This window comes from Olea europaea, chromosome 21 (genome assembly GCF_002742605.1).
Source record: "Olea europaea var. sylvestris chromosome 21, O_europaea_v1, whole genome shotgun sequence".
In the NCBI taxonomy this organism is placed as follows: Eukaryota; Viridiplantae; Streptophyta; class Magnoliopsida; order Lamiales; family Oleaceae; genus Olea; species Olea europaea.
Genome location: NC_036257.1, coordinates 7130445 through 7139920, shown reverse-complemented (window position 1 = coordinate 7139920; position 9476 = coordinate 7130445). Strand labels below are relative to the sequence as shown.

General features: G+C 32.3%; 1 non-coding gene across 1 annotated transcript; it reads right to left on the bottom strand.

Annotated features, from left to right (window-relative positions):
• Window positions 1-9402: 9402 nt before the first annotated feature.
• On the bottom strand, window positions 9403-9476 carry TRNAS-ACU. The gene has a single exon. It is a non-coding gene; the product is annotated as a tRNA-Ser (tRNA).

Genomic DNA, 9476 nt, shown 5'->3' with positions numbered 1-9476 from the left:
TCTGACTTAAAAGTTTTCAAAAACACAGCATTAAATTACTTCAACCACTCGCCACTATTGCAGACGAACTATGATACTTACAAAGGTGTGTTACAAAGTTGATTGACAAAATAATATTTATACCAATTATTTCAAAAATAAACTTTTAAATCATTTCAAATCAGTGACCTTGATTTTGCCAATACACTTTGTAATCCAATTTTTATAATCCAACTTTATATAAGTAATTTTATTGATTGCAGATAGATTAGATTCGGGCAAATTCACTCATAAAATCCTAACAACTTTCATTTTTCCAAATTCCCCCGAAAAATAGCATTATCATTCCAAAAAAGCCAAAATTAGAAAGAAATAATTAAAATATTTTTTGAAAAATACTATTAGATCTTAACGATTTACTCGTACTAAGAATGATTTCTTGTTTGTGGGACGTTTTGGGTAACGCTAAGAAGTTATCATAGTCCAATACTATTTGAAAACAAATATGTTGTCGCTGTCAAATAGCATAGATGTTATAAAAATGTTTACGTGTTTCGGCTCGATTAATGTTATTCAGAATATTCATTATTGCTCACTAGATGTTCAACATCTGTAGATTGCTACTAAAGGAAAACAGCGACGTAAATATGGAATTCAATACAAAATGTAAGAGCATCTCCAAAAAAATAAAAAATAAAAAATAAAATAAAAATTAAACATAAGATACTCTCTATTTCAAAGAGTCAATTCTTAAAATCATACTCCAAAAAACTATTTAAATTAATGTTTTAATTTAAAAAGTGGGTTTGACTCTCCAAATTATATAATTAAATACATTCAAAGTGTTTTAATTTTTAATGTAGGAAAATAATAAAATAATCTAAAGAAAAGTTAGTTAAAATAAAAGATAAAGAAAAATAATTAATATTTTATGGGAGTAGTAAAATTAAATGTTAAATATAAAGAGCTTATTGTAGTACTTCAAAATTTTAATCTAAATTTATAAATATTCTCCAAATGATAGAATATACTATTTAAAAATAGAAAATCTCTTGGAGATGCTATAAGGAATTAGGGCTACCTACTACTTAACCAATTTCATGAAATAATGCTATCTAACACAACGGGTGCTATAAAACTAGTCAATAAAATGTGAAATTAAATAACTCATTAATTGTACTTCTCATTTAATATCACATTAACACCATCTAGCTGGGTATTTTAACACCAAAACTAGTAAATCAAATGTGAAATTAAATGACTCATTAATTGTATTTCTCATTTAATATCATATTAACACCATTATCAACACCATCTAAATGACTGTTTTAATACCAGCGATGCTAAATATCATTACTCAATTGCATGTATTATTTCATTTACAGAGAAGTTATTGGAGTGTAAACTACAATGTCTACAAATGGGAACACGTTCTATACTTTCCAAAAATATGTTAAATGATTTTTCTTGGGCTTGATTATTCTCAAACTTACTACTCCCACCGTCCTATAAAAATAGATTTGCTTTCCTTTTTGTAGTCTATCCCAAGTAGAGAAGAATTCAAAAAATGGCGACCAGAATAATAACGGTCAAAAGATTGATTTTAATTGATTTAATAACGATACCAAACAAGCTCTGAGAGTGTAGTGAATTCTTAACTTTTTAATATACTCCTATTCAATGTGCCTATGAACTACTCATATTTGTATCGTATATTTAATGTACGTGTATATTAAGAAAAATACAAGATAAAGGGATATTTTTTAATATATTCATTATACTTTCTTAATCTATATGAAAATGGAAATAAGCCTAGTTTTATGGGACGAATGGAGTAGTGGTTTTTCTGTTTGAATAATTAGTTGTCTATTACTATTTATTTCAATAGGAAACTATACCATTCATTGTTTTAACATTCGGGCTAGCATAGTCGATTCAACGGCAAAATTTGTGACTCCACAACTAATGCAGTCCAGGTCTTACTATTTGACCATACCACAAACAACTTGGAAAAGTTATTTTAAAAAAATAACAAAATAATAATAATAAATAAATTAGAAGATTGCTGACTCAAACCCTTGACCAGGCGGGCGGAGGTAATTGCCAATTTAGAAAATTACACGTTTTAACTAGAATTCAGTCGATTTCTTCCCATTCTACTTTTTAGATCCAAAGTGATTATTTCCAAGATGAGATACTAACTCCTGCTGCAATGCATTTTCGAGGCAATTAACATCTTCTAGGCATCTTCCAAAGCCACCACCTCGACCAAGATACTACGAACATCTGATATAGTCGATAGCAATCAACTTTTCAGTCAGATGACCACATGCCTATGACAATCATCGATTAACACAATTGATCATGATTAGTGAGGTCTAATTCATGCACCGAGAGTGCTCCTCTCTCTATTTGGCATGATAAGGTTGCCGAAAGCTAGGAATGTGACATTTACTGTCGTAGAGTACACTAATGATGTGATATATGCATGTAATTGTCTAACATCCTATCCATGACGCGCGTGTGTGTGCCAATTGTTTTGAGCTTTCCACCTGAAAATGAGGACAATGTTGCTTTGAGGCATGCAATCTAAGGGGCTAAACATGCGGGCCAAGAAAATCATGTATCAAGCATTCAATGGATATCAACTCTCATCTCTTGGTATAAATATTCAAGTATAGTGACTTCCTAAAGTAACGCAACTTTGAATGCAAAATTCGTAATCGTCAACCTTGATAATTGATACTTATATTTTCGTTCATTATATCTCTCTCGCAACTAATTATTTTCTTTACAATTTGACTTGAGTGACGAAGTGCCTGTGACAATCACGCTTCCATTTGAAGCCATGGGTAATTGCAGTCTCACGTGTTGTCAAGCGTATAAATAACATAAACATGAACGGATAGGAGTTAGAATCCGTTGGCAGCTGAATTTGAGGGTCAACGGATTACACAAAATGTTACTCTAAAATTTGGAAAATACTTTTTATTATACATAAGATATTCTTTATAAATAGATAACTTCTTGAAGATATCTAGCACAATTAAGGTTAATGTTTGATTGGTTATAATTATATACTCGATTTCTTTAGAAAATAAAAACAGAGAGACAAATTGAGTTATTTTTTTGATTGGTCTATCCACGTTTTATTTATTTACAATTTTGTATATCTCAGCTCTTAATTACCCCAGCACCTGACTGGCAAACCACACCAAACCAAATTAGTTAGAATAAATGCCATGTAGGGTGCAGTGCTAATTGGTCCTTAGTTACGTACGAGTTGCGTCATCATTACGTGCAAAATTGTCTCTATTGATGCTAGAAATTAACTTATTATTGATGAATTCGTGAACCTTCAAAATATATTTATTGCGCCCGCAATATATATATATATATATTGATCGCTGTACCACTGAGCTATTGAGAAATAACGGAATAACAGGAGATTAGATTTGATAGAGTTCAATTTCCGTTCTCAACCCATGACAAATATGAGCGCACATGTGTAGCCCAAGACATAAGGGGCATGTTAAGCCACATTTTCATAAAGAGAAATACTGATCTGCTAGACCTCTTCTATCAGGCCTTGTACAGGCCCTCTCATAAACAAGGGTGGGTAGGATATTTTTGGGATTTTTTTAATAATGTGGGACCCCCTATTTGTGAGAGTGCCTGTACAAGACATAATAGAAGAGGCCTGACAGAGTAGCATTTCTCTTTTATAAACTCATTTTCAACTACATAATATCTCATTAAAATAATTTATACGTAAATTCAATTTTATTTTATTTTTTACTTACACATTCTTAAAAAAATCACTATTATAAAATCTATTTTTTCATAAAATGGGACTCAAATACATTTTTAATCTAATAATTGTGATGAATTAAAAAATTGTTTCACTCAAAACTATTTTATTTAATTGAATTCTAAAAATTAATAGAACAGAGCGAAGAGTGATCAAGATTGACTCATCTTGTAATCATATATTTAGTTATTAAATAGATCATTTTAGTCAGTTTTGGTGTTCCAACTGAAACACATACCATTTACCAACGGTCATTCACTAATAAAGGATGTCATTGTCCGACTCTCAAGGGTCCAAAATGGTGGAAAGCCATAAAACACTTTATTTCTACTCTTTTTTTTAAAAGAAAATAATAATTCCCTTATCCAGAAAAAGATAGGAAATTTCTTTTGTTCGTAGGAATGTTAATTGGAGTTAGTTGCCCATTAGCTCGGCTCGTTTTAGAGACGAGTCATGGGACGAGCCAAGCTGAATTTTTTTCTATGTGAACCACTCGTTGGCTGGTTCGAAAGTTGGGAGGAGAAAAAATTTGAATTTTTAATAGGAAAAATGTGCAAGTCACAAGTGGTGAGCCGGTCCGTGTGCTTCTCGCCCCAAAGCGAGCATAGACCGAACCGAACGACTCAATCTATTTAAATTCCTAATTGGTGGGATACTAATGTCTTTTCTTGGCATTGACAAACCAGGTTTACAAATGTGAAAACCCATTTTTTTGTTCACATCTTTGTCGGAGCAAATGATGTCATATTTTGTCACTGATTGCATGATTCAATCCCTAGATCAAACTTAAAGCTAGTTTGGTATGGATTTTTGATAATTGATTTTTGATCGTTAGAGATAAAATGGGTCCTACGTATGAGAGAATAATTCAAAAATGACGGCTGAAATAGTGAAGTAACGGTCAAAAATTAATTTTAATTGACTTTGAATCCGTAACAAACAAGCACTTAATCTTTTTGTATTTCATAGAATTATTGAATCCCAAGACGGCCAGATTTTGAGAGAGAAGTAGAGAAAACAATAAGGATACAAGTTTATATTAAGTGCTTGTTTGGTACAAATTTTAAGCCAATTAAAATCAATTTTTTTTATCGTTATTTCACTATTCCAATCATCATTTTGGAATTCTTCTCTCACAGATAGGATCAATTTTATCTCTAACGGTCAAAAAATCAATTATTAAAATCATTACCAAATAAGCACTAAGATTATTGAATTGGGACCAATCAAAGTAAAGATGGAAACTTCGCATTTGTACTTTTCATTGTTTTCATCGATACCCCTAATATTAAAAATACTTTTGTAAAAGGCATATTATAAACAAAAGCATATGATATGTTTGTCTCTTATCATGTTGAATTTAATGTACTAAACATATATGTAGGGCCGGAGTGCTAAAAATAATTTTAAATTGGACTAATGTGTAAAAAAATAAAAATAAAAAATCTATATTTTGTTTGTTTTTTTTTTTTTTTTTTTTTTTTTTTTTACATTACAAATTTTTAAATAGGAAAATTTTAAATGGATTGTGGCTGACCTGACCCCAAATTCGCTTCTTCATAAATGTCTTAACTGTCAAATATTTAAATATTGAATTCGACTAGAAGACGTTAGAACAAACTCACAAATCTTGTAAGTTGCCTCAAATTCATGGATTGCTCCAAGAAAAAATATAAATCGAAATTTGTGAAAAACAATGTCAAAATAAGGGGAAAAAAGGTAATGTTATGTATTATCGATCGTGCTTTACGCCAATTTCTTGTAACGTAGCTCTATAAAATTTGAAATTTGTGAAAATACAACGTCAAAATAAGAAAGAAACTGTAATTTTATATATCGACAGCAGTGCTTAACACTAATTTGTTGATACATAGTATTATTCAGAAATAATAAAATTCATTACTAACTGTGCTATGCAAAGCTTTACTATGATTTAGACCAGTATTGACTACCACTACTCAGGAAAAAATTGCGGAAGTGCGTTTATCCTGATGATAATTAAGCACACTAATTCTTGAATGCGCATGCGCATGCAACCGCAATTCAACTGGCATGCAAAATCCAACTTCCCATATTCACCACTTTGAGCAATAGAATTCCACAGTGAATTTTATTTAATCCAATTCCACGGTTCCATCATCATGCCACAGTCTTCGACATGGATTCTGAAAAGTTGATATTATTCTCGTAATCTTACGTTTTCACACTTGAAATTTGACTGCTACTACATTGTTAAAATCTTTTTATAAAGTTGATTCCACCATTCATGGCAGGCAAAGACCCCACGAACCACAATTTTTCTTCCCATTATGTGGAAATTGCCTCCACTCTGTTCACTTGGATGTAACATTCGTTAACTAACAAGGAGAGGAAGTCTTTGTTTTAAAGGCAATATTTGATGTAGTCAACTCATCTCTAGAATATGATTAAGCAGTCAAAAGCTGCACTTTTGACATTTTCATTTCGATAATAGTTCCTTTATTTATGGGAGTGGGACCCTTTTGATTGTACGTAAATTGCGCGTTTCATCTTTAACTTTTGAGTACTTTTTCGATCTCCTTTCTTCACCATCACCAAGCTCCTCCTTTCCCCCAACAATGCCATTAGCATTCCCACAATCCACTTCCTACTCCCAAAATCGTTAACAGTTCATGATTAAATCGAGAAATGACTCGTAAAAAATTTGGGAGAAAGACTCGTAACAAAATTTTGCTACCTTCGATATTGAATTGACCAACAAGGATTCTGATTATATTCATTAACTAACAAGGAGGTGAAAGTCTTTGAGTGTTAAAGGCAATGTCGATGTGGTCATTTCTAGACTAGGATTAAGTTGACAAGAAGCCACCTTTTTATTTCTTTAATTAAATTATGTATCATCCATTGTAGCGGGAGTTGGACTTGTTCCCAATACAACAAAACGATCATTTATCAATCAAAATAAATAAAAAGTAAATTTATTCTTTAGTATCGTTAGACCTCTAACTCATGTGGAGCATTCAAATCTTAGAGTATCTTCAATAGACTCTTTAAAAATGAAATGTTATCTATTTTAAATAACCAACCCTTAAAATTATATTTCAAAAGACTTTTTAAATTAACATTTTAATTTAGAGCATGAGTTTGGTTCTCCAAATTACTCGTTTTCTATAATTAAATACATTCAAAGTATTTCAATATTCAATGGAGAAAAATAATATGTGCTTGTTTGGTAGGGATTTTGAAAATTGATTTTTTGACCATTAGAGATGAAGCGGGTTCTATCTGTGATAAAAAAATTCAAAAATCATGACTGAAATAGTGAAATAACGATAAAAAAATTAATTTTAATTGACTTTTAATCCCTACCAAATAAGCTCATAATAATTTAGAGAAAGCTATTTAAAATAAAAGATAGAGAAAAATAATAATTATTATTTGAAAGTAGTAAAATTAAGTGTTAAATAAAATAGGTTTGTTGGAGTGCTTGAAAATTTTTACTCTCTAAATTTATTGATACTCTCTAAATGAAAGAATATACTCTTTAATAATAAGAAGTCTCTTAAAAATGCTCTTACGTGGAAATTATGCGTCCACATCACCTTACCTAACCCATGTTACCTGACCTTCTCAAATAGCCTTGGAATATTCACCTTAACCACTCCCATGACCACCTATCATGCTCCTTTCCTCGAACGGCTTCAGCCGATTAGCTACACCCATTTGACGATTTGTAGCCGAGCTTAAGTGCCTAAGTACAATTTTGCTCCCTTGATCAGTTAAGCCATTTAACAGAGCCGATCCGATGCATACTAGGACACTATGACACCAAGCCATGTCCACCAAGGATAATTGCAAATGAGATAAAGTCATAAGGACCACTTTGCACCACTATTTACCCTTCTACGGGTTATACCCAACGAGGAAAGACCCAGAACAAACCTAAGACAAACTTGGCAAATTTTCATTTAATGTATGTTAAATAAAAAACCCAGCCAAGAATTTGCCAATTTGACTTCTCACACTTAATTTTTATTTTATGCTTAATCGTCAAAGTGCAAACAACCGTTACATCATTCCTCAGAGTCACAATCTTGCATTCTAACGAGTGTCCTAGTATGACAGAGAAGTAGCACAAGTCTGTTGGCAATAGAGTCAACTAGATTTTGGAGTCAACAACTACGTGGTGCTCCAAAAATTCTGAGCATGTTTTGCACCCTAATGTGAACTAGATAATGGACAACTAGCTTACGTCTTTTATTCCTATAATCATGTCTAGTCGTCCTATTTAGTCGATGTCTAGACCATACCCTACAAGTATAGAACGTTAGAAACTAAACTAACTCGCAATCAACGATAGTCGTGGAAGTTTGGTCACCTTAAAAAGGAACATAAATTTCCACTTGATAAAGATGGGCTCAATTGAATCAGAATGCACAGCCAAACAGAATGCTAGGGTACCATTTTACCCGAGTACTAGTGATTCTATTCTTCACTTTGTGTAATCAAGATCGGATAAAGAAGGATAACAAGCCTTTCAAGTTCAAACTTAAACAAGATCCTTGATTCACTGGCTCATAATGAGTTATTAGAGACGAGAAATGCTAATGTTCATCTCTATATCACGTTACCGAAGTCACAAATTGGTTCAACATAACTTTGATAAAAGAGCACGTCACAAATTGTCTTTTAAAGCATCTTACTGAGAATAAATCACATTCTGAATGTAACAGTTTAGTCGATTATAATCAAAATTCAGAGGCTTGAAACTTTGCACCAGAAAATATCTTCATATTTCGAACTGTTTAGCCTAAAGAAAATAAGAATAATAACTAGCTAATTTGATGGTCCAGTGGGAGGATGGATCAAAGGCGACACAGAGGTAAGAAAAATCGAACACAAGAAATGCAGACACGGTACCAAATTCTCGACAGCATCTTAGAGCATGTTTGGCTGTGCTTAAAAGGGGCTTGTTTTGACTGCAACGCCATTGATGTTGTCAAAAATAGAACAATCCAAACAAGGTTTTAGCAGACATGAACACTAATGAGAATTGAGAAATAATATGCATCTCTAAAGGTGAGGAAATAGAAACACAAGGACAGCAACAAGTTCCTTGATTCATCAGTAGAGGGCCTACACTAGCATATATTAATTCCGAAAAGTTATATTCGTTCACAATCGTAATAATAACGCCTCCCTCAACTAAAATCCCAAAAAGAAGAATCTATAAAATTGATTATCGATAGGAAGAGACACAGATACAATGTCAGACATTTAGGTAGCGGTTGGTTTGTATTTTCATTTTCCATTTTCATTTTCCAAATGATTTTTAGTTTTCTCGAAAACGGCCCTGTTTTCCGCGTTTTGAGCGTTTTGTCAATTTATAACTGAAAACGCTAAAAATGATAAAAAATCGTTTTGCGTTTTCAGTTATAAATTTTAACTCGTTTTCGAAAATGCGTTTTCAAAAGTGACGGACCAAATGCGTTTCCCTGTTTTTGAAAACGGAAAACGGAAAACGGAAAATGACCCGAAAACGGCAAACCAACCGCACCCTTAGTGATCGCTAGACTTCTGACGAAGTCGTTCTGAATTACTAAGATTGAGGCAATAAAAGAGTATTTTCATAATGGCCCATGCAGGTCTCGAACCTAGGACTTTCGCGTTAGTAGCATGACGCTTTAACCAACTGAGCTAATAAGCC